The sequence below is a fragment of the Athene noctua genome, chromosome 4 (genome assembly GCF_965140245.1).
Source record: "Athene noctua chromosome 4, bAthNoc1.hap1.1, whole genome shotgun sequence".
In the NCBI taxonomy this organism is placed as follows: domain Eukaryota; kingdom Metazoa; phylum Chordata; class Aves; order Strigiformes; family Strigidae; genus Athene; species Athene noctua.
In genome coordinates this window covers 55193971-55220363 of record NC_134040.1, presented here as the reverse complement: position 1 = coordinate 55220363, position 26393 = coordinate 55193971, and the positions used below count along the sequence as shown (strand labels likewise).

Below are 26393 nucleotides of genomic sequence, written 5' to 3'. Positions count from 1 at the left end.
CTTTTGCTGAAGCACCAGATTCTAAATATATGTTCCAATGTTTGATTTAAAATAGCATACCACAGTGGATGGTGTTTCTACATACTTAATTATCTCTTGCAAAGAGAGTGAAAGCAGATCAGTGCCTTAGAAAGCAACATGCCTGTTTTGCATCCTGTGACAACAGGATTAGATCTCTTCCTCTCCATAAAAATGAAAACAAAAGCTTTTACTGTCTTCATGCAAAACTGGCAATCTACTGTTCAGACAAAACCCCTCAGATCTGCAGCTTCTGCAGTCAAAAGATTGTCAAGCCAAAACATACAAGTGCAAAGTTTCCAATAAACGATGATTAACTAAAGTGTAGAAATGAAGCCTGGTGTGAGCTTTCAGTTCTTTCCGTTGCACTGTTTTATAACATAATGCTATCAGGATATTTCATTGTACACAGAAAGGCAAGGGAATAGTAAAATATATGTGCTAGAATTCCCCTGTGAGGGTGAGTTCCTTGAATTTATCAAGCTTTCTGGTGTGCCTCCAGAAATTTTCCCCAAAATGATGACTAGTTCTTTAATTACACTTAGAGCTGTGGTGTTGGTAGTGTTTGAAACTACAGATTGAATTTAGTAATGTAAGTGTCATTAATCTGGTGAAATAAAAATGCCGAGTTTTTTAATAAGGTCTCAATTTAATGTTTTTAAATGCTCTGAAGAAATTTAATGCTAAACCATCTGATATAAATCTGCTTGGCTCCTCTGTAATTGTCTCTCTCAAGCATGTACCTTACTTCAAGGAAACTTGGCTCACACTAATTTCAAAGATGTTTACTGCCTTCATGAATGTGATGGACTTTCACTTTTATTGTTAAAACTTGTTAACATCAAAGGTGACCAGGCAGCTGAAGTGGCAGTGTTATATAGTACTGATTGTCCTATATTTTCTTGTAGAGTACTACAGAGAAGCCCTGGTCTTTCTGTTGTGCTCTAGGTGCCTAGAACCTGTCTCAAAGAGTTTGTAGGTTTGATTCTTACTGTCTTTTAAGTCTTGCAGGTAAGTGTTTGGCTGGTGTTTTGGGGGACTTGTCTGTTACACAGACTGTGCCTTTATTTTTTGATCTGTAAATGGAGGTGTATCAGTGCCACTGCTTGATCTTGCTGGTTGTAAGGCATTGAGAAATGAAGCTTTGTAGCTGCATCAGCCTGGCACATTGAGGTTTCATGCAGTGCTAAATGGAGTAGAAATATGCCATTGTTTTCATGATTACATTTGTTTATTTCTAAATAAGCTTGTCTTTTTTTTTTTTCCCTGTGGCACTTTGTTCTCCTTTCTTTTTTTTTTTTTTTTTTAATTTTTTAGCCAGACATACTTTTTGCAACAAATGATCAAATTGATACGTTTCAGGTGAGAAAGGGAGAGCATTACTTGAGTTCTAATATATATTAAACATGCTGGATTGGCATTCCTTCTAATGGAAATCTTGGTGGCATCTTCGTTAAGTTGAAGTTCATTTAACTTCTGTGGACCTGTCATCATTTAGGCTGGTGGAAAGTGAGTCCAGATGAACTCCCTTCCATGCTTAGTTTCCTTGTATGGGACAGCTGATAAGACCTTACCCCCGGGGGTCAGGATGGAGCTGCCTGCCTGTCAGTAACTGTATTTAGCCATCCTATTAGTAAATATTGTGGTTGAGAGGCAGTGCTATTCACAGGGGAGCTGAATCACCGCAGTTGTTCAAGAGCAACAAAGAGCGGAAACTGAACCAGCCTTGAAGATGAATCAGTGCTGTGGTCGTTAAAAAGATATACATTTCCCATGTTTCACGTAGGAGTCGGCATTGTTTTCCCTGGGGATTTTCATCAGTCTGTAAATAAAAGATGCTGACGGTTTCCTTGGGGAGCAGCTTAAGGTCTGAGAACGTTGCCATCAGATACTCCTCATTAGGCAGTGGCTGGCATAGGGGAAGGCGGGTAGGGTGCTGAGTGTTGGCGCTTTTCCTCTCCCTGACTGAGTCACCCCTTCCCTTTTCACGGCTTGGGGTCCCATGGTCTAGCTGAGATGAGGGAATACCTGTGGATCAGCATCTCCAGGCATTTGTGGGGGTGGAGGCGAGAAGGGTTTTTGGGGACTTAATGCTGTGTGAAGTTAGAGAAGTTCAGATAAATACTGTGTCTCTTAGCACGGGGCAGGGAGCCTGCATATTTGCAAGCATGGGGCTGGTGGAACACGGATGCTCCTGGGTACCATGGTGCAGTTAATGAGCACTGCTGCTTTTCTTCCATCAGTATGTGAGCAGCTTGGCAAGTAGGCCAGGGAAGATGAGGGGCAGCTCATGAGCCCAGTCGCTGTCCTGCTCTTTAATTATTACTGTTTTCAAATCCCTTTCAGTATTCACAGCTCAATTTATGTGCTAATTGGCCCTTTTAATAATCAAAAGATAGAGACTACAAAAGTCGGGATGTGCGTTCTCCCAGCAGTGCCGCTGCATAGCTGTGATAAATTATCTGTGGTGAATGTTCTATTGCCTTGTGGCACTTGGCCTCTATCAACTGGCACGTTTTCTGCTGGGTCTGGTGGCCTCCAGTGTGAAAGCTGGTCCAGGAATGAAAAAAGCTGAGGAGAGTGGCTACTGAGTGCTGTGGTGCTGCTAGAGCCAGGGGGATACTGCTTCAGGGGGGTGTTTCTGCTGCTGGGGATGGTGATAGAGTGGAGACCATGCAGCTCCTTCTCCAGATGGTGGGTGAGGGAGCTTAGTGAAGAGTGCATGGTGAAGTGAATTATCCATAGCTTCTAAGGTACAAAAATAGGATTCTTCATTTTTACCACCTCCTTTGGCTTCCTGTGTCTGCCTCCTGCTCCTGTCCCCCATGAGATCTGAGGCAGAGTGAAACCCGGCTTCCTCAGTGTGCCTCGCTCTTCCCTCTGCCATCACATACACCACGGCATTTTGCTGGAGCTGCTCGAAATGCAGCTATATTTATCGAGTACATATCTGCTCTCATTCCCTCCCACTCACCCTCTGCTACGTTGTGCTGGGCCCTGCTTTTAATTGCAAACCCCCTCGCTTGTTCTTAGTGCTTCCACCTCCCCTCTCCCTCCTCCTCGCTGCTCCTGGGTGTGGGAGAAGCCCCCTCCTGCACCCTAGAGCACTTCCCATGCTCTTCCAGGCCCATGAGTGAGGAAGCTGTTCTGTGGTATCTGTGGGAAGGGGCAATGTATATGGATGTAGGTTGCCTTCTGCCCTGGTGCCAGATTGCAGTGTCCCCAGAGTCCTTTGCAAGTGGAGTCACTGCCTTTTTTTGTGTGTTTGGGGGGGTGGGTGGGGGGCTGGGGACGGGACATGGGCGGGCAGTTTTACTCTGATGTAGCTGTGTGTGTAGGAAGAAAGGAGATGTAACACCCTTCCTGCCCCTGGCAGCATCCCAGGCAGCTTGGATGGGTGGAGTGGCAGGACCTGGTGTCTGGGCTCCTGTTACCAGCTGAGTGAGTGGGACTGGACAAAATCCCAGTCTCCCCACTGCTGGAGAGGGTGCACATAGCAGGATGAGCTCCAGGGGGTGATGGGGGAAAAGGGAGAGCTTGAATTGGGTGATGGATGCCTTTTTGTTATAAAGCATGTGAGTTTGCTTTTTCTAGAGCTTTTTCACAGGTGCACACTAAGAGCAAGGAGTGTGGCTAAGATCTGAGCCTTTGGGGAAGTCATGTCCTCTGCTTTTTACAAGAAAATGGCACTTAACGATTGTGTCTCATTGCTAGTTTGCTTCTAAACTGCTTTTTTATTTTGTTGGACTATCACAGAGTTAATAAACCTTTTTCCATGGAGGTGGCTTATGATGTTCGTCCTGGTTATCTGGAGTTGAGAACTATCCATTTGTACCTTTGGAAAAGTCAAGTAATTTTGGTGCTTTAGCTTCAGGAAATATTACTGTGTTGCTTGTGAGATGCAACTTTTTCCCTCCCGGGTGTTTTCCTTCCACTAATAACTGGTCAGTCTCCAAGGCCAGCCCTTTAGAAAGAAATCATACTGTGCATTAATTTCTTTTTAATCAGTTGACATCATTGGCAAGGGATGTTCACCATGAAAGAAATAAGCAAACCTTCTTTTTGCTCTTTATGATAATAAAATTGCTAATAGAGTCTTGAAGTAGAAATGGTTTTCTTAATTTCTTGGTAAGTTTGTGGAAAGTGAAGTGGAGGTTATCTGATTTGTTAACAGGGCTTGGAAAACTGCCTTGGGAGATGCTGCTATCCATTATGGCTGCGTGTCTGTGCAGAAATAAAAGTCTACAAAAATAACCAGATGCACCTAGTACATTGAAAACAACAGTCATGATACTGCTTCAAATAATACTTTACTGAGGGTTCTTGCTGAAGGTGAAATAAGATATAACATGGGAGAATCAAGCGTGTTGAAAACTGTGAGATAGATAGGTGTAATGCATATTTACTTAAAAATATCTTTTAGTTTATCTTCTCCACAGGCTTCAATGAATCAGGATTTTATGGGCTTTTTCTAAAAGCAGTAATTTTCCTTTTTTTAATTCTGTTTTCACAGAAAGTAATGAACTTGAACACAAGCTGATTTGTTTTAAGAAGGCTTCAACCCTGTTAACTAGGAACATAAAGAATTTGTGCTGACAATGTTATGAGCCCCAGTTGTGTATAGCTCATGGTTTTCATGTTAACCTGTCCTTTGGCTTTATCTGTTTTCTGGTGGGAGGGGAAGATCTTTGCGTCCCTAAAAATGAGCAGTGCTTACTAGAAGAAAACCAATAAATTGTTAGAAAGCAGTATTTCTCAAAAGTGATCAGGAGACAGAGTTTGGTTGGTTTTTCCAGCTCTCCCTGGAGACAGATATATATAGTGGGTGGCTGGGGCAAGTCTGGTGTATGAGTCAAGCAGCTGAAAGGGAGATGTCTTAGCAACATCCACTCTTGGGGACAGATGTAGCTTGAGACATGGGCTTAAACTTGTTTAATATAGGCTCATCCTGGAAAAGAGTAAATTTCAGGCTATATGTATTGGTTTGGGTTTTGGAGAAAAATGTAGAAAAAGCCTTGGGGTTTAGCAACCTGTGAGGCTTTCTCTCACATAGTCCTTTCATGTTGGCTGTTTCACAGAATGCTATTTATGAAACGGGATGGTTTTAGGAGGTTGGTATTTGTTTTCAATTGATAGGTCGCAGTTTGTCTCAAGCCAAGAGTGACCAGATGTAATTACCATATGGTGGCCATATATAGGTAGTTATGGGAGTGTGGGGAAAAGGAGATGAGGAAAGGGGTATAGTGTTGGCTGTGTGTTGTTGCTTCTTGCAGTTATCGGTATCACAATATTGCAAATGTATGCATGCAGAAATTGTGTAGTTTGCTTGAAAAACATGAATTATAAATCCTACTTGTTTGTTGAATTCTTTGATTTGCCTCACAGATTTTGAGCCTTTAGTTTTCATTTTCAAGCTTTGCTTGGCAAATGTGAAGCCTGCGAACCTAATTAGAAAAAGAAGGATGGAGGTTGTGATTCTAATGGGTCATTTAACGTAAAATAGCAAATATGATGAAAATAAGAGACCTGGCAAGAGTGGCAGGAAAACATAAACAAACCTTTTGCAGCTGATACTACTTGCTCAATACTCCAACTGAGGGGCTTGCTCCAGAAATAACTGGGTTATATTTTATTACTTGAGTTTGCTACTAGGTGAGACGAGATTAATATAATAAAACCTATTTGGATTTAACATTTCAGTGCTTTGCATCTAATGTCTTTTTCATCAGAGGGGTGAATAACTGTACCCATCTGTAGATCAACCTTGCTGTCTGCATCAGTAATAGTCTCTGAGAGGACTTGAAATAATAGAGGTGAGTTTTGGGAATATGTACTACTTTTATCTAGGCTATATGAATTCTCCACTGGAGAAAAACAAACATTAGTCCCCAGTGCTGCTGTCACTTCTCTCTCGCAGCAAATTAAGATATTATCCATCGTGTAGTAAATTATTTAAGATCAATGCACTTGGCAAGTTCTTATCTCGTCCAGTAGGCTGAAGATGAAAAATTGTACAGCATGTTTCCAAATGAAGTGTTGCATATGTGATAAATAGTCATTAAATTGTGCCTCGCAGATGACATCATACCTAATAATACATTAGGGGTATTTGTATCTGTGCAGCTCCCAGGAGTTAATTATTTTGTCAGCTAGTACTGCCTCATGAAAATGGCAGATTTTTTTCACCAGGGCCAGGCAGCTAGCCATGAAGAAGAAACTAAAGCAGACATGTTAGCGGGAAATGTGGTGCTGCAAGGCCAGTGTAGGCAAAGTGAATACTTGGAAGTTGTAGAGAACCTTGAGGCTGATGCTTTTTTCTCTTCATCTTGCTGATGTTATCAAATGACCAAAGTGAAAAGTAAATGTTCAGCTTTTAAAAACTATAGGGAACAACAGACATTTTCTAAATGGGGGCATGCACCTCCAAGTTGAGCACAGGCTTAATGCTTTTATACTGATGTGCCTAGAAAGAAGATTTTAGCTTTTTGGATTTCTATTTGTTAGCTGCCCAGTCACTAATGGTGTCTACATGAAACTCCAAACTCAGTCCAGGTTAGAAGCTGCTCATTAAAAGTTGAAAGCTGCACCCAACCGTAGTACTATTATTTACACATTGAGTTATATAATACTTCATATATCCCACTATTGGTATTAATCCACAAGCAGTCATTGTACCTATTTGTATCATATGTGGCATATATTATATATGTCTTAACTGGTTTAGCCTTACTTTAGAAGTGTTTTTCTGTTTCCTATGAATGATAGTGCTGAACGCTTCATTATTTTGGGGAGCAATGGGCATGTGTGAGTTACAGCAATCTTGCCTGGCCTTCTTTGCAGCAGTTCCAAGTCTTGACATAACCCATAGTTTTTGTAGCTGTAGCTTTGCCTTGAGCTCTGTTATGTAAATGTTTGAGCACTTTCTCTCCTTCCTTCTTAAAAGGTTCAGCTTTAAGACTTTATACTGGGTTGGGGGTGGTCTCTAATCCCCTTCTCAAAGCTCACCTCTGGCAACCCCTGGAGATGCAGACCGCTCAAGATGTCTGCAGCACAGTCTCTTCCTGCACCAATCTGCATGATGGTGCACTGCAGTGATGGGGAGCTCCAGGCACCTCATTAGCTTGAAACCCTGTCCCTCATCACAGTCTTTCCTTTGGTGAGAGTTTTTTGTAAAGTTTCCTCAAAAACATCTACCCAAGGTAGTTTCTGCTTTTTGTGTTTTCCTGAACACAGGTGTTAAGGTGGCTGTATCCACTGGATATTGTGTGAATGATGTTCTTAAGTTTAAATAGGCTCATAACCTACTTGAAATCCTGAAGATGCTGATGCAAGCTGGATCCAGTACTGAACAGGCAAAGGTGAAAGTGTGGAATAAAGATGAAGCAGAAGTTTTGACCTTGGTACATCCTTGCTTGCTGCCCAAACAATCTGTATGTGTCCAAAAGCCTTTTAGGCAGTGAAAACTATCCAGCAGTAGCGTATGGTCAGAAAACGTCAGAGTAAAGAATGCTTTAAAATGGGAATTTCTTATGATAAAGAAACACTGGTCTTGATTAAAGAATATCAGTTGAAAATATTTGTGACTTGGATGACCTTCACCTCTGGACTCTTTGCTGTGCAGAGTGTTTCAGTTGCCTAAATTCTTTGTATCTTTCACTACAAAGGGTGCTGAATGCCTCAGTAGTCTTAGAGGCTACCCAAATCGGTCTTAGACTGTTTTGAGACTGGTTGCAGTGTGACCTGGAGAGATCCCCTGCAGTAGATTATCCTTCTAAGAGGAATGCAACAGGTTTTACTGAAGCATCCTGGTGGGATGAAGGAGAATGAGAAGTGTGCAGTGCTCACCGATGAGCAGAAGGACTGTGAGGTGATGAGGAACCATGCTTGTCGCACAGGCAGCATTGGGGACCATGGTGCTTGTGGGAGTGGGCATGACTAACCAGCAGATGCTTCTGGCCATTTCTGTGCCAGGGGTTTTCCTAGCTGCTTCTCCACCACTGTGAATTAATTCGGAGAAGTGATGCCTGCCGTTGGAGAAGTGATGCCTGCCGTGATTTTACTCAAAAGAAGGAGATGATAATTGTGTTAAATTGATCCTGTAAACAGTGGGGAATGATGGTCAGTGTTTTCCATCTTCCCACCTTCACAGTCCCAGGGCCTGTGTTTCTGTGAGGACTTCCTGAAGCCCTGAGAGTTGTCAGCCAAAATAACTCACTGCATCTGTGAATTGAGGATTTAACAATTTTGCATGCTTTTTGATGCTATTGGAAGGTTTTCTTCTTGATGGCTCTGCTGTTGGCTGCTCTGTCCCTGGACAGCCCTTTGTTTTAGGTGATGAAGCCTCCCAAGCAGATGATGGGCTTCTGGGCTTCTGTTTTCTGTGGGGTTGCAGGGAAGAGACTCTCATTGAAAGGGAAGGGCCATCTGAGACCCTCCCCAACCTCTTCCTTCAAGTAGGTAGGTCATGGTTTTATGGTAAAAGTAATTAGGAATTAGTGTGTTTGAAATGGGTGGTGGTTGTGTCACTGGCCATTAGCAGTCACCTCATCCATTTGCTCTGAACTCGCCTTACCATGTGTGAATACAAAAGCTGATCTATTTGTTGAGTCTTTCTTGCTTTAGCTGTGTAATTCAGTCATCCTTATAAAACACTGTTAGTCTAATTCCAGCAACATGCTTTTGAGCTCTCTCAGGGTTTTCAAGTGTTTCTATGCAGAAGAAAAGGTAAAAAGAGAAGGGGAGAGTGTGGGAGCTGAACCATGGTTGCAAGCCAAACAGGAGAAGTACGTTTTGAGGAGGAATTTTTAGGATGAGAGGTAGGATGGTCTCAAGTGGCTCATTCAGAAACCAGTGGATATCTACCTTTCTGATGCTGTTAAGTATTTTTGGTTGGAATTTAAGGACTGTAGGGAGAAAACATAAGAATGAGAAATAGTGGCTGGTATGGTGTGAGTTAGGGTTTTGTAAAGGAGCTTCTATAAACTGGGAGGAAACTCATTACCTAAGAATAAAGCAAGGATATATGTTTTACCTGTTAAAACATTTTCTTTTGTTACCCATGGCTGGATTTAGTTCACTGCAGTAGTGTTTTTAAGTACAGCCTTATTGGAGTATTACAGCTACCACCCAGTTTAGGTAGCACACCTACTTTCTGGCAGTATTGCTGACAGTAAAGAAAACAGCGTTTTCATCATGCTTGTGTTAGTGTGGAAATTGTTTGCATACTTCAGTGCTAGCAATACAACTATAAACTATGTTCAGAAAACATGACCTTGAAATATCCTTAGTTTTGCCCCCTTTTGCATGTTTAGTGTGTACTGCTAATCTTTCTTTCCCTAAAACCTTGTTTTAGGGAAACGACATGTAAGACTCGAAGAGCAGTCACAGATATTGCCATATTCTGCTTCCTGTGTGTCTATTTTCTGTTGCAATGCTCAAAGTGACTTAGGATATTATATTATTTTTCATGTTGTAATTAGTTTCTCTCTGGGTGGATGTGGAGTTTTTTTGCTCTTATGTATTATAATCCTGTGTCTTTGTTCTGAAAGTGTAGTGCAATGATTCATGGTGTTCTGAGAAGGAATTGAAGCCTTATATCTGTAGATATTTTTGAATTTCATGCATGGTGTTTTGAGAGAAATTACAGTTGACCTAAACTTTTGAGAGCTTTTTAGGATCCCGGTTGGAGGGTTCTTCCCTGTGACTGGTCTCCCAGCAAAAGCTGAATCTCCATAGTCAGAAAGCGAGCTGTTTTCAGGTCCTTATGTTGACCTCTAAAAGGCATAGTTACCAGATTTTGCAAATCATACCTTTCTTCCAATTCAGCCTATAAAACATCAATGTTTCTTCCTATATTCTCTTCTGGCTAGAAATTACCTGTGCAGGGTTGATGGCAGAAAATGCTGTTTTCTCTCCCTGCACCCAGAGGAAGCTGAGAAGGGAGGAGGTTTTCGTATCAGAAGCCAGGTTTTATAAACTTCTCAGTAACATGTAATGCTCATGGAGACGGAAAGCTTGTGTCAGGATGGGCGTTAGGCCTTTGAAGATTGGCTGTAACTGCACTGTGTTGCAGGGAGCTCTTAAAATGCCTGGCCAGAGGTTTATATTGTTAGTATTAAGTCAATTCTGTGCTTAGGAAACATGAGCTGGGACTGCATGTGTGGGTCTTCTCACTGTACTTGCATGCTGTGACTGTCTGAACAGCTAAAGCCTGTGCTGGGTACTCAGAGCCCCTTGTCTTGCCCATTAAATTCAGTGAAAGTGAAGGTGTTCTCGCTTTTCAACAAAGGGAACCTAAACCATCTTGTTCCTTGCCAGATTGGTTAGGGAAGGGGGAATGATTAGGTGAATGAGGGGAGAGGAGAGAAGATCTTTTATTTCTGCGGCTACTTGCACAGCATTTCCACATGCTGAAATGCAGCCAGAATTCAATGAAGTAGTACTGGTTTGGAAAAAGAATAAAATTCTGATCTTTTTCCACTGTTGTGACAAGCAACTGGAGAAATAGCTGAAGTATTCAAAGGAAATGTTGATGCACCATCAGGACAAAACATTAAACAATAGTTCTTGAGTCGCCTACATCCATGTTTTGACTCCTGTGCAATTGCCCTGATGGTCAGACTTAGTATTCAAGTAAGTAGAAGTTGCAAGAGCACAAGATCTTTTTCTACGTGGGTCACTTATGTAGGTGCCCAAATAAGCATTGAGAAGACTAATTTCAAGTGAGTCTTGCAAAAGGCAGCATGGGGGCAAGATTGTATCAACTCTGAAAATTCAGTCTTGGTCTGGAGATTTACAGCTTGAGTGTGTGGTGGAGAGCAGATTTTTAGGAAGATGCACAGCCTGGTTTCTGAGGACTAACTAGGAAGTGCAGGGGATTAATGTAAACTTGAGGAAGGTATCTCGGTATGCTGTGAACGTACTCGTCTCTGCGCAAAGAGTAGAGGTTGGGATGTTTAAAGCAGCGCTTCTGACCTTGGGCAAGACTCTTTTTCCACCTGTTTCCCACCTTTTTGTCAGTTCAGCCTGCTTCTACTGTCATTTGGGGCAAAGCATACCAAATGGCATGGAGATTTCCTGACCTTATATGGGGCATATCAGTACTGCTATATTACACATAACAGTATGCTTGGCACTTGATTTTTGCCTACCCATCTGTTTGCCCTTGCTAATGCTAGCAATCATCTGAGAGTCCAAGAGCATTTCTGCCTTATCCTGGGCATTTGCATCCATTAAAGTATTAATGATAAGAAGGGAAGGGCGATGAGCAGTTGGAAAACGAGATTTGCAATTAGTAGTAGGTGAACCAACAGAGCCTGGAATTTGCTGAAGCTCCCGGGAGATGGTCAGACCTGTTCTCATGCATGTGCTCCCCATGCAGCAGCACGCAAACACCGGGGTGCCACATGGGCAGCTCGGGTGGCTAATATTTATTGAAAATGAACAGCCTGTGAAATTGCTGTGAAAACATTGCATTGTGGAAAGGCTGGGGAGAGACCCGAGGGCAGCTGTTGGGACAAGACATCACAGATGCTCCTTTGGAAATGAGTGATTTGCTGCCGAAGAGCAGCTTGGCTCGTTTGTGGAGCGTGCCCTTGGCACTACCCAAACAGGAAAATCCACTGTGCTGGCTGCTTGTGTTGTAGCAGGATGGGGTTGACAAGTTAAGTGCTTCCCTTGGAGTTTTTACAATAGGACTTTCAAATGCTGCCCAACAATGCTGAATTGGTGAGCTGATAGCACTCCTTACTGCATTATGGAAAGCCACGTTGCCGTGTATTTATTTGCTGCCTGTCTGGCCTTAATCCTGAATTTTAAAAGATTTATAGATCAAAATCGGGGGAGGAGGAAGGAAGGATTTGAACTTCTTCAGATTCTAGTGCAGTCCAGAAATTTGCCCTGGTTCAATAATTTTAAAATGGTGTACACAGACATAAAAGCAATACTTTGCAACTGGGCATTTTATGACTCCATATTAAAGCCTGAGCTGAGCTGGGAATCAGAGACTTTTTTTCTTAATACAAGCAGTTATCTTGAGATGCTCAAGTTTGAGAGTTTGTAAGCCATTAACTACCTTAAGAGTTAAGGGAAGAATGTTAGCAGCAGATCTTGAAAGACTCCTGCATCTCATCAGGGTCACTGATGGGATTCGAGGTGTTTTCTTCCAGGTTCATGTGCTGCTGAATGTGTCCACACTCCAGCTCAGAGTTTGGTGAAGGAGCAGGTCGCTGTGCTGACCTGAGCTATGGCCACATTGCCAGCCTGCGGTGTAGCGTATTCTGGAGTCTGTTGGCAGATGGGGTCAAATCCGAAAGTGAATGTAGGCAGCTAAAAAGGGATTCAGATGGTCTAGGGCTGAAATTACAAATCCCTTCCTCACGCTCTCTCCATGCAGCAGTGTCATACTCTGGAGGTACCAGACCTTGTTAGGTACCTCCTGATTTGAACTGAAAAAAAATCTAGGGCCCCTACAGTTATTCCTCTATGGAGCAAGTTTATTACATTATTATGCTGCTGAGAAATGGAGACCACCAACACCAGCAGACCAGTCTCCTCATATAAAAATGGGAATGTGCTTTTGCTGCCCAGACTCCTGGAAGTCCTCCTGGTGCCTGGGGGAGACAGGGATGCTCCTTGTAGCTGAAGGGTTTGTCTTCTTCCTGACAGAAGGTTAGGAAGTGCTGCTTTGGGGGCATGATTGAAGGAAATTGGATTCTCTAATTGTGTTTCTCTCCTTAGATTGTTGGTATTTCTTATCTGTTTAAACTTGATGTGTTGTGTTAGGTTTGTTCTGTAAATAGGTCCTTCTCCTGTACTGTTGTTGCACAGTTAAATAGTTAAATAGAGTTAAATAGCAAGTCACTCCAAAGTGTAGGACTGTGGGAATTGCTAGAATTACAGGTAGTTGTAATATCTTTTAAAGTGGGTCTGCTATACCAATCCAGACTTTTTTCTCTTTTGGTTATTTTGACATGAGAGGTTTTTCTGGAAATGTTTAGCTTTTTCTGGCCATCTTGTAACAGTGCAGGAGTCATTGGGCATATTTCCTTCATTTTTGCCTGTCCTTGGAAAAAGTCTACATTAGTAAAAGCTCATTGTAGGTAACTAATAACCTTCAGATATTTGCAGCTAAGAAGTGCCATAGAAAGTCTGCGTCTGAGCTGTTGTATGGAAAAATAGGATGCTTTTACATTAAAAAAAAAAAAAAAAAAAAGGTGTTTTACCTTTTATAGAACTCTCTCTCATTTATTTAGGTCATCTGTTATGAGGCAGGGGAAGCTATTACCCCTGCTATCTTCATGCTGCTTGTGATTTATTTTCAACTTAAGTATCATGCTGGCATCACACAGGACATTTACGGTTCTGAACCAAGATGCCTCCCTCCCTGCTTGGTGGTAATGCCCTATCAACTCCAAATGGCAATTAATGCTGTTTCCCCAAAATGACTTCTGCAAAAATAAAGTGTAATTGGAAAGTAGTTGCCCATTACAGTGATTTATCTTGTCAGTGACTGATTTGTTATTTAACTCTAAAACATTTTATTGATGTCTTTGGAAAGTGACTACGTGACCTAAGTAAAAATGTTAAACTTATTAATCATGGTAAGTTTTCTCTGCTGGGTTTACCACATACATGAATTATGCAGCTTGTAAAACAGGCTGTTTATTATTCTAAGAAAATACAGTGCTGTACTACAAGCAGCACATAGTTTTAATTTTATTAGTGTTAAAAATAAAAATGTTCAGTGGGTAAAAAGGTTAAGTGCAAGTTCTTGGTTCATTTTTATAGAGTCCCTTTGAAGATAAAGATGCTGTGTCCATAGTGAATAGTATTGTTGATGGTAATTTCCAGAACCTGAAGTTCTTACTAAGTTGCAACTGAGAGGACAATCACCTTTTTCCCCCGAAAACACCAGGGGTGATGGATTGCAACAATTTAGGCCTTTCTGGGCCTTACAGATTCCAAAATCTCTACAAATTTATTATCTTTAATATAAGAAAATAGCCTTTATTATCTATTGGATTCCTTTACATTTCTGGTGGAAAGCAGTATGACTAATGATGCTAGCTCCTCTCATTGCTGCAAGAGTAATAACTGTGAAGGCTGGTTTTGAAAGCGTAAATGCCAGGCTTGGCTGAGTTGTGGTGTTTCTCACAGAAGTGGGTAGAGTTGAAGAAAAAGACCTGGAATATTTCTGTAGAAGTAAGAAAAGGAGAGGGAGTGCAGCTGTGCTCGTGATGAATTGGTTGAGATGCCAGAAATGAGCAAAAGGGCATTGCAGATCCTTGGAGGAAGAGTGGCTGTATTGAAGAGGACCTGAAGGATAATGTCTTTCTTGAGTCTCTGCTGTCCAAGATTGTGTTCAGCTACCTGCAAAGAGGAGTCAGCTCAACTTGAAATAAATTTTCCCTTCAACTGGAGTGTTTTCTGGGACTAAGGGGGAAAGATGAGCTTGAACAAATTCATTTTGTACATAGTAGTGCTTTGTGTGAGTCTCTCCTTTGCAATTCATCCTTCTTGTGAGAGCTCTTCACATACGAGAGCTGCAAATGCGGGCTGTCTCAGGACAGGCACCTTGAGCAAACTGAGGGACGAAAGTCAAAACACAGGTGGTGAAACCATCAGACCTCTCCTTGGACCAGGCCGCTTGGGAACAGAAAACTTGGTCACTCACTGAAACCAGCCAGGCAGAAATCCTGGCATTAAAAAAAAAAAAAAAAAAAAAAAGCGCAAAGTTTTGATACTGGTTAAAAGCAAACCCCATGGTTACAAAATGGCTTCATTTTTCCATGCAGTAAGGGGTCCTCCCAACACTTCTCTTGCTGCATTGCAGGAGGAATGAACATCACACCATACCAGAGTGAGATTTTTTGATTTCCAAGTCTGATGGGGACATCTGAGAATGGACAGAAACTTTGACATAATCAAATTGGTAGTTATTACTCACCTGTTTATGCTCCATCACTAGAGGATCTGAGCAGCTTATTTACAAGACTGTCCACATCCTCTTTCTCCTGCCAGTCCCCTGTGTCACTGCAGTGATAAGAAGATGCTCTGATTTGGGTCTTGAAGACATATGTGTGTTAATATCCTGTTGAATAAAAATGCAGCTCTATAGAACTTTTTCTAATTTCCTTTTATCTGCAATGCCCAAGACATATTATATGATCTCATTGTATTTTATTACCTTACTCTTCTTAATTTTTATTTTATTCATAACCAAAACATAAGATGAGCAGAAAAGATGAAGATCAAATACAAAACTGGCAACAGATACAGAACTTTGTAACATGAAATAGGAAATTTTGTGCTATTAATATTCAGTTGCAGTGGAAGCAGGTAGGGTGAGTTGGTCAGGGGGGAGAGAAATCAAAAAGATGTGGGAAGAGCACTGGACTTGGAAGGAACTCTTCTGCCTGAGTGTCTGGATCATGGGATTGTCCTCAAAGCAGCAAAATAGCTGGGAGTGATGAAATTTACCGACATTTATCTTCACCATGGAAATCCTTTATTTTTTCTTAACTGAGATAACAGACAAATAAACCTTGTGCTTTTTAAGAAGAAATCACTTCAGGAATTTGGCCTCTGTCCCACTGCAGATCTGGGAGAGCGAAGTTATTGCTGGACAAGATTCACAAACTACCTTGTGTCATTCCTCACCCATAAATAATATTCCAGATGAGATGGGCTCTGCACAGGGCATGCATACAAAACTGTCAGCTTGTATTTGGTCCAAGCAGGTGCCAATCTGTGCTGTAGCTGAATGGGGGGAAGCCAAGCTGTATCACAGCTTGAACATTGACACTGGGATAGGCTCGGACCAGGGCATAGCTATTTTTTGTCTGAGGGAAATCTGTGAATGCCTAATGAGGAAGTAAAATATTTTGGTTTTGCAACATACTGCAATTTGTGAATTGGATAGCAATGATGTAAAAGACACAGTCTCCAAATTTTTGCTTCTCTTTGAGTTGTGATATGATCCTTGAGTGCAAACTCAGGGGGATCTGGTAGCAGCAGGAAAGACTGAAACATATTAATACTCACATATCTGTGCATCTAGTGACACTTGCAGAGTCTTTTGACAGGAGGCCCTTAAGCCTTGGTCCCGAAGTCTACATTTTAAATGGTAACCATTAAAATCAAGGGATTTGAGTTTTTTTAAGTAGGCTGGTCTTGTTTGGTTCAGAGACATTGCTCAAGATGTTTCAGGTGGTTACTGATGGCTGTTGTGGCTTCTGGCATTTAACATTGGCCAGGTCATGGCTGAGGAAGTCTTTTCCTGTTGTCTATCTGGCTGTAATGTGTCTGTGTGGTTTTGCTCCATGAGGGGCTCTTGGGAACCCATGCTCCCAGCTCTGCAGGGCTCCTTGTGGTCGCCTTCTCAGCAGTGCATGGTTCTGATTGAATTGGTTCAGATGAGCCCTTGCCCCTGTGCTCTTGCTTGCTAAGGCCTTTGAGGTCAAAGTAGATGCAAAGCACAGTGGCAGTGGGAGACTGAAGGACATTGAGATGGGTGCTTTTCACTGACTATTTGACATGCTGTAATCCCCTTTTGTACTTCAGTAGTTCATTTTATTAGCTTGGCACTCCCTGTCTAAATATAAAAAATGCATGCTGAAAAATCGATTACTGTCACTTGTCAGTGTGCCTCATTTACCCTGCCTCAAGTGCCTGGGGATAATTGGTGACAATAGAAAAGGCAGCAGCCTCTGACTGTCAGCAAGGTTGTGAAGGCACAAAACAGGGTCTCCTATCATGACATTGGCATGACAGCTTTGTAGGGGTTTCAAAGCTGGGTTTGGAGGGGTGGTGCCCAGTGCAATCTTACTCTTGCTCAGATAAGCCTTCCTTCTCCTGAATTGCTCTCTGGGGCAGATCGCCACCTGTTCCCAGCTCTGCAAACCTGTCTGTAAACAGCTTTCTATGAATCACAGAATCAGCTAGGTTGGAAAGGATCCTGAAGGTCATCCAGTCCAACCATTAACCTAGCACTGACAGTTCCCAACCACCCCATATCACCAAGTGCAATGTTGACCCGACTCTTAAACACCTCCAGGGATGGGGACTCCACCACCTCCCTGGGCAGCCCATTCCAACACCCAACAACCCGTTCTGTAAAGTACTTCCTGATATCTAAACCTTCCCTCATGCAACTTGAGGCCATTACCTTTTGTCTTATTGCTTATTACTTGGTTAAAGAGGCTCATCCCCAGCTCTCTGCAACCTCCTTTCAGGTAGCTGTAGAGGGCGATGAGGTCTCCCCTCAGCCTCCTCTTCTCCAGACTAAACACCCCCAGTTCCCTCAGCCGCTCCCCGTACGACCTGTGCTCCAGACCCTGCACCAGCTTCGTTGCCCTTCTCTGGACACGCTCGAGTCATTCAATGTCCTTTTTGTAGTGAGGGGCCCAAAACTGAACACAGGAATCGAGGGGCGGCCTCACCAGTGCCGAGTACAGGGGTAAGATCCCTTCCCTGTCCCTGCTGGCCACGCTATTGCTGACACAAGCCAGGATGCCATTGGCCTTCTTGGCCACCTGGGCACACTGCTGGCTCCTGTTCAGCTGGCTGTCAATCAACCCCCCCAGGTCCCTTGCTGACTGGCAGCTCTCCAGCCACTCCTCCCCAAGCCTATAGCGCTGCTGGGGGTTGTTGTGGCCCAAGGGCAGCCCCCGGCATTTGGTCTTATTGAAACTCCTCCAGTTGGCCTCAGCCCATGGCTCCAGCCTGTCCAGGTCTCTCTGCAGAGCCTCCCCACCCTCGAGCAGATCAACACTCCCGCGCAACTTGGTGTCATCTGCCAACTGACTGAGGGTGCACTCGCTCCCCTCGTCCGGATCATCAATAAAGATGTTAAACAGGAGTGGCCCCAACACCGAGCCCTGGGGGACACCACTCGTGATCGGACGACAACTGGATTTAACTCCGTTCACCACAACTCTTTGGGCCCGGCCATCCAGCCAGTTTTTTACCCAGCAAAGCGTGTGCCCATCCAAGCTGCGAGCAGCCAGTTTTGCCACGAGAATGCTGTGGGAAATAGTGTCAAAGGCCTTGCTAAAGTCAAGTTAAACTACATCCACAGTCTTTCCCTCATCCAATCAGCAGGTTGCCCAAGTTGGTTCAAATAGTTGGAAGTACTGCTCAGGGAAAAAGCCTTCTTGGGGCTCTTAACTCTGAAAGAAGTCCATGTGTCTAAAATTTGAAGTTGGTTCATCAGCTTGTCCTTGTGTTGAAACTTGGATGGAGTCCTGTGGAGATCCAGTATATCAAGTTTTCCTGAGGGGGAAGTAAGCCCTGCGAGTCCATGGTTCTTGGGAAATAGTGGAGAGTTGGGGGTACTTGGATTGTACTACAGGTTTTCTAGTTGGAGATGTGGCTTTAGGATAACTCCAGGCAAAGATTATAAACTCTCTAGGGTGCCTTGTATTTTAATCTTCCTAATCTATAATACTTTCAGACTCTGCATATTGATTGCTTGCTTTTTTTCTCTGGTGATGTTAAAAATAATTACCAAAATGAAAACCTTAGTGCTGGGCATCTCTGCTGCTTTGATGTGTATTTTTATTCCTGGTAAATCAGCAGTAAGTCTCAGGGATTCAGTGGGTGGTCCTCCATATCATCAGTTAATACAGCTCTGTGTATTCAACACAAACCTTTATATCTTAAAAGTATATTACTTGATGGAGCAGCTGAGGTTTTGCCCTGTCATTTTGAATGATATTCCATAATATTATTTAATGTGATGCTAACTTTCAACAGGGGTATGACTAAACACTAGAAATTAAATTTTTTGACATTTGTCTGTTCATTATGCTTGATGTGCAGTTTGGCATCCTTTTTAAGTAACACTGCATCTAGCACTGATAACATGCTTGGAACATAATGAGTTGTTGAAAGATTATAGCAACGGAAAGGTCAAATAATCACTTAAACATGGTTAAAAAATAATTCTTGTAAACACTGTTGGACTTCTTCATCATTTGATTTAGTTAAAATCTTTAAAGAAAACTCCCATAGTTCCGTTTTCCTGAGATAAATACAACAGAAATAGCTCAGAGGAAGAAGAAAGCCTCTTATGTTTTAATATCGTTCTAAAGAAATAAAACTAAGCATCCTGATTTGATAGGGAGGCAGTCTCTGAACATATTTTGCAAGTGTGTTTGTGTCTCAGTGCAAATTAATTACTAATTGCCTGTTATGTGATGTGTTGAAATTAGCTCTTCCTCATCATGGCTTGAGGCATCTTTGCCTCCCACTTCTTAAGGAGGTCAGGGCTTTGGCCTCCTCTGGAATCCCAAATGAGGTTTGTCAGTCAAGCGTAGCAAAATCTAATCTCATCCAGAGAAAAAGAAGAAAACAGACCAGAAAATGATCTGATTTTCCGATTTCATGGCCAAGGTTACCCCGGGAAGTGCTGAAAGTGGCATTTAAAGCCCATAACTAAGGTGGCATGCCAAACTAAGCACTAATAACAGATCAACCGTGTGGAAAGATATCGCTTTAACAATTTTACAGTTTCTAAGTGTGAAAATTGTAGTGTGGGCAAGCTCCTGGAATCTGTGGCAATTGGTTCAAAGAGCTGGAATTGATGCTCAGTGAGAAAACATTCTCAGCCCCTGTAACTCTTAAACACCGATGAGGTCAGCTCCTGCTTTTGCTGTTCAAACATAAGGCTGAACAGCTTCATTAAAGAAACTTTTTTTTTTTCTCAGAGAATAAAAAAAGCAACACCATCACATAGAAGGGGGTTGCTGGCTTGATAGGTTGGTGTTATCAGTGTGATCTTGTGCTGTACAGAAATAAAAGAAAAAGAACTAGTTGGCTGCACTTAAAAGATGATGCATTTTTGCTTGTTGTAAGTGCTGTTCTGCTTTTGCTTCTCAGGCCCACATGCTTCTCACACACATACATGTGTGTGTGCTCCCCTCCCTTGAGTTATGTCTGCACAGCTTTACTTACTGAAAATACCTTCCTGATGCAATACGTTAGGCACAATGCATACATGTCTCAGGGACAGGGATTGTGAGATGATGTATATCAGAAAGGTGTGGAAGGAGCAGATTGAAAGCAAGCGTATGATTTGCACTGGAGGTAGTAGATGTCTTGGAAGAATAATCTGTTGAATGAGTTTGTACATCAAAGAGGTGGTTACTGTCTGGCCTCTAGCCAGAATTTAAACCAGCCAAAGGCCACTAAACATCTCCTACAAATAAATTATCAGTCAACCTTTCTATCTCAGCACGGTGAAGTGCTCATACAGTGGGCTGGATGTAGCGAGGGCTCCAATCTCCTTGTTAAACTATTGCTAGACCTCCCTCTTCTGATTGGCCTTGGCAGGGGAGTTGGCATGTGCCATCTTATGCAGCAAATGCCCAGGGATTGCCCCAGGCACTTGTGTGGTGACAGACCCACCCCACCAATGAAGGCCTGGCAGCCAAGGCCCTGCAGCTGGAGGAGGCTTTGCAGAGCTCCTTATGGCCCTTAGGGAAATAGTGCTGGGAGGAGAGTTGTCCACAGCAAGCCAAGATGTTCTCATCTCCTGTGGCTTCAGGGTATCCTGAGCTTGGATGAAGGCACTTTGGGACAGGGTGCAGCAGCGCTGTGGGTTGATGGGCTGTCTCTACAAGGCACTGGGTGAGAAACAGCCATCGATGTTAGGTAGGTCCCAGAAGTGATGATTACAGTAGTCCTTTCTATGAATGTAAGAGACCTCTGAGATGATGCCTCCTCCTGACTGATCTGGTATCAGCGTCTTTGCAGCTGAGGTAGTTTAAGTGCCTAAATGAGGCTCTAGGGATCAAGCTTTAAGTACCTCTTAATTTGTGGCTGTTGATCAACTGGAATTAGTGTGGCCTGGGAATTTACCCCTGTTGCTTTTGGGTTAGGGGTGGGAATTTTAAGCCTTATCTATTTGACAGCATGTTTATAACCTGTCATTGAAAAGAGTTTGTCTATGGCCACATCTACAGGACTCTTCAGGGCCAGTGTAATTTTTGTGAAGGCTTTGTCATGTTTTGAGGGGTTTTTTGTCTCCTCTGTATTTCTACCATTGTAAGCCTTGCGTATCTTCTGTGCATCTTTTTCTTCTAGACAGTTTTAACTCTTGCCTCTTAAAAGTGAAGATTTCTCTGTGATAGTACTAGAGAGGCAAAATGTGTTGGTGGTTGGCTGAGCTGCAATAAGCTATTTTTGCACAAATTTCTGCTCTCACCTCATGTTGATGTCAGCATGTCATGTTTCCAGAACCAGAAGTCTAAAGCGGCTTATATTTAACACTCTCTCCAGAGAGAGACTGGAGCCTGGCATGCTCGCGCAGAGTAATGAGCTCTCGTGTTTCAAGGACAACCCAAGAAGATTGGCAGCCCATGCCCTGTACCACATTGTACCATGGGCTGCCTGATGCAGATGATGAGCATTTGGGCAGGTGAAACCCTCACTTGGTGGGGTGGGAGTGAATGAGGGGTGTGGGGTGTGTGCTCCAGAACAGGCTTCTGCAGTCGCTGCTCAGCCTGGCAGTAAGCGCTCAGAGCTGGCTGATTTGGCCTAAAGATTATGAGTTAGTATTTTTCTTTTTTTTTCTTTTTTTTTTTTTAGGGAAAAAACCTTAGAAAGCATCAGAGGACTGAAGAGCAGAGAGGACTTTCACTGTTCTTATGCTAGCCCTTGTACACCATAAGCACAAAGTCATATAATCCTGCCCATTAACTCATTTTTACATCTTTACTGTACCGCCTGCTCCAGATAAGCTGCAGATCTGGTTGAACCTCACTTGGAAGCAAAAAGTTGAATTTAGGCTTCCTCCGTATGGAGGAATTCTGGTGAAATGAAAGAAAACCAAGGGAAATGCTGATTCCGTTCTTTCTGTAGATCCCTGTACCACTAGCCTCTCAGTTTCGAAATAATTGTAAACCATGTATTGCCCCTGCCAGTGTGCCAAAAAGGAGAAGACTTTTACGGAGAAATTGTGCATATGCAGTTCTTAAGCCTCTGCTCTCAGGGGCCATGCTACCTACTTGAAATGGGGAAAATAAAGCAGTCCCACAGTGGGTCTTTGCAGCCCACCCCTATCATCTCCTCCAGGCATGCTGAGGTATTGGGAAGGCTCGATAGACTGAAAAAAGCAATCTCCCTCTGAGGAGTAGTCTGAGCAGTTTCTGACGTCGGTAGCAGCAGCACCCTGCTGGCAGTGACAGTGATGTGGCAAGGCATTGGGCCCTGGCTGGGATTTTTAGGATATTTTGGGGGGGTTGGGTGTTTTTTCTCTTTGTGGTCTTTTTTTCTCTTTTTCTTTTTTCTTCTTTTTTCTTTTTTTCTTTGCAACACTAGGGAATTGAATGTATTTGCAATCAGGCTATATTGTAGTTGTAATCTATGGCAGTTGTGGACATAGATTTGTCACATCCTCCATATTTATCATCTTAAACAAAAAATTTGTTTAGAGCTGTCTCAGTCTTAAAAATGCTAGAAAGGCTGTTGTCATTTCAATGGGTTTGGCTGCAGAAATATGTTGTCTGCATGGGTAATTAAAACCACATCCACTGGCATATACTGCAAGCTTTTTTCTGATGCCCAGAATGCACAATATGTATTTACCTACAATACTCTGTTTTATAACACAGTTTATAAACTTCTTCATTCATGTGCTTTACTGCATCAGCCATGTTTCTAGCAGCCAGAGATATTTGAACTCCTACCTGTTTACCTCCTAAATAAGCAGGTGTGACCTCATACATTTGAAGTGACACATGGGAGATATTTCTGGGTTTATCGGTAATAGCACAAATTGCTTGCTTTTCTTACCTAATCTTTTCGGGTTGGAGGAGAGGAGAGTTAGGGATGGGTATCACCATACTCAGTGATTCACTTTTATGTGCCTGAGTCCCAGATGTCACTGCTGGCTGACTGCTGCTATCTCTGCAGGTGGCAGAGGCAGCTGTTACAGGCTAATGTGTGTTAACTTGTGTTTTTATATCTCTATCCACCTTCCAAACCCTAAGGGATGGTGAAATGGGGAGTGAATGACTGGAGCAGGAAGGGCCTCTCCAGGCAGCCTTGAAAGAAGGCACAGCCCTTGCCTGGGCTGGAGAAGGGTGGGGGGAAATGTTGTTATTTCTGCTAGACATCATTTGACTGTTGGTTTTCTCATAGAGGCTTTCAAAAAAGGAAGGAGCCTGGACTGCCTGCTCCCTTCTTCTCCAGTGAAGCAGCAGTGCAGCCCCTTCTAAGGGGGGTTTACAGCCAGGAAAGTTAGTTCCTCCAGGTTGTCTTCTCTTCTGAACCAGTGGCTAATCCACTAAATAATGAGCCTCTCTTTTTAAAAAAACTTTCAAATGATAAAGCATTAGCTCCTAAACCACCTAGGGAAGCAGTATCTTTGTGTGTCTACTAAGTCGTATACACTCAAATTTGATATAGCAACAGAAAAAGACAGGGTGAACATTAAGAAGTCCACTGATAATAAGAGCTGATTCCTCTGTAGAAACAATCTGTACTTGAAATAGTTTGATTTTAAAACTAAGTGGCAAAAGCTAAACTTTGAATATTCTAAAAATTAGGGTATTTTAAGGGCAGATTGTAATCTGTTTCTAGACAATTAGTATGATGGATTCTTTAATTTGTGCATCACTGCCTTTTATCTCAAGAATTGGTACCCAAATATTGTTCTCTCCTGAAGATTTTGTCTGGGAACATCCTCTTCCCACATCAGCAAGAGGACTGCCTGATCTTTTCCTCTAAATTACTCAAATGAATAGAGTGGCCAGGCAAAGGAATATTTTAAAAAACACCAAAATAACCCACAAACCCCCACCCCCCAAAAGACCTCAACATGTCTAGGTTGTGGATGGATGTGTGTTTGAGTATGTGTGTGTATATATATGTATGAAGCTATCTGATACACGTTTTAGAGATTACATTTGAATAATGTCTCGTAACTAGCCAAGGAGATTAAGATCCAAATATAAGTACTTGGCTGATAAACAGGTATTGTGTAGCAGTGCTCTGAAGTGACAATATGGATTTAGTACTGTGGATGGAGGAGTGGGATTTCAGACCTGAGGTCAAAACCTGGGGGATTCCCATATTGGGCTATGTTCTGTTCTCTTGGCCATGTTTGCATTCCTAGCTGGCAGAGGACTTCCCCAGACTAAGAAAGCAAAATCCACCAATCTCAATTTAGATTGACTTGGCTAGCAGAGGGGATGAATTTAATTGGTAGATGTTAGCTGGCTTTCGCAAAAATAACTAATTGTTAATTTGCCCCGGTATCTTTGCTGCAGTTTGTCCAGTTGTTGCAGAGTCAACTGGAGGATGCTGTGTTGTTTGTGATGAAAAAGGTTAATTTATGCATTGTAAGTTATCCCAGCTGGCAGAGGACTTCCCCAGACTAAGAAAGCAAAATCCACCAATCTCAACTTAGATTGACTTGGCTAGCAGAGGGGATGAATTTCACTGGTGGATGTTAGCTGGCTTGCACACAAGTAACTAATCATTAATTTGCCCTGTTATCTTTGCTGCAGTTTGTCCAGTTGTAGCAGAGTCAACTGGAGGATGCTGTGTTGTTTGTGATGAAAAAGGTTAATTTATGCATTGTAAGTTATTTTTATGGTTTGGCTTTGTTTCAGTCCTGGCCTCACTTTCCCTTCTGATCTGTTCCCCAGAGGAATTTTGACCAGAAGCCCCAGATGCTACTTATAAATTAACCTAAATGAGTAGCCATGGTGCTGTATGGGAAAAAAGCAGCTAAATGTTTTGAGGGTATATAAAGTATGTGCGTCATCAGCAAAACTCATTGCTGTGGACATTGTTATTAGAGGGGCTACCAAGTGTTCTCCATGAATGTTTCTGAATTAAATGAAAAACTTTTAAAATTCTTCTCGTAACTTTGACTAAGATAACCTTTTGCGGAGTGAAAGTGTCTGGGTTTTGGACCACAAGTGGAAATTATTTAAATGCATTAATTATCCAGCAATTCTTAAGGAAAGATCATTTAGAAAAAATCGTTTCCATTGGAAAGTTTTGAGCAACCATAATTAGAGGTGCATCTTAGTACTTTGCTGTAACGGAATCCAGATGATGAGTAACTGGAGTGTGTCCAAGTTCCCCCAGAGTTCGTTGCTCCGCTTGGCAAAATAAACTCACAGGTTCTAGTAACTGTTTAGTACAAGTCTAGCAACATTAAAGATGTGTTGGAGACCATTTATACCTGCTTTTTCTCCACATGGAGAGCCCTTCTGTGTTAAGCAGGTCTTTTTTTCCCCATGCGTTTCTCCACAAACAGTTGGCTATCTGAGTTGCTTGTACCAAAGTCAGGAAGAAAAAGCAGGAGATAAAACCTTCTCCTCTTCCAGCATAGCCAGATACAGAAAGCTGTAACTAACATCTTGATGGGAAAGGTATGGTATCTGTTACATATATTTTAATATGTACATATATACCTGTATGTACACTGTGCATTTGTGTGGGTATTCTGATTTTTAAAGGGAGGAATCCTGAAAGTGAAGTGAACACTGGACATAAATAGAACTTTTTTTTTTTTTCCTCTTCCTTGGGACTAGCTGAGTCTGTCTTAGTTAATATAAATCTGTGTTATGAGGCCACAAGTCTGAAAGCGATGCTTTTGCTTTGTGGAGTCAACGTTGTGCATACAGGAGTAATTGAAACCTCAATTGGCACCCAAATCCTATATTCCAAAACTCAAAAGGAAAAAAAGCAGAGAGAAAATAAAAATATTTTTTTAATAGTCTCTGCATGAACATGCTTCAGCAGCTCTCCTTTACATCCCAAAGATAGAGGATTCATGTTTCTGGTATTACAAAGGAAATGTTTTTTCCAGCCCACAGCAGAGAGTGATTGCTGCTTTCATGTTCGTGGGGACAGTAGCTAGCATCTTCCCAGGTGCAGACAGCATCGAAGATGCCTCTGGGGTGTGACCATATTGGGAATATCCAAGTCCTGAGGTTTGTAGACGTGCAGGATGTGTGCAGGCTCCAGCTTGCCTTGAGACACAGGCATGTTTGCTCTCTCTTGAAAGGTAAATGTGTTTATCTCAAAAGTGGAGTTGTCTTGTAGAGCAGCATACACTAATGGCCAGGAGGTCTGACCTACTCGGTAGGACCCCATTCAGTGCACATGTGATACAGAGGTGGCCTCTGTATTGGCATTCTGACTGGGAGCAGAACTACATTGGCTCAAGGGATTAAACCAACCCTTCTCATTGCATTTTTCTAATGAGAGCTAGCCAAAACCGGAGGTCTTGCATTGTTGGCTTTGTTCTGTTGTCTCTGCTCTCGTCTCTCCCTGGTGTGCAGCTGTAGATAAGCGCAGCCCCTGCAGGTCCTATCATGGAGAAATCAAAAGAAGTCTGCAGGTGATGTTTC

The 26393-nt window shown here is 42.5% G+C and overlaps 1 protein-coding gene across 14 annotated transcripts in view; it reads left to right on the top strand.

The window, feature by feature from the left end:
- The window catches only part of EPHA5 (EPH receptor A5), a 197043-nt gene that overhangs the window by 58812 nt on the left and 111838 nt on the right, over nucleotides 1-26393 (top strand). The window lies entirely within an intron of this gene.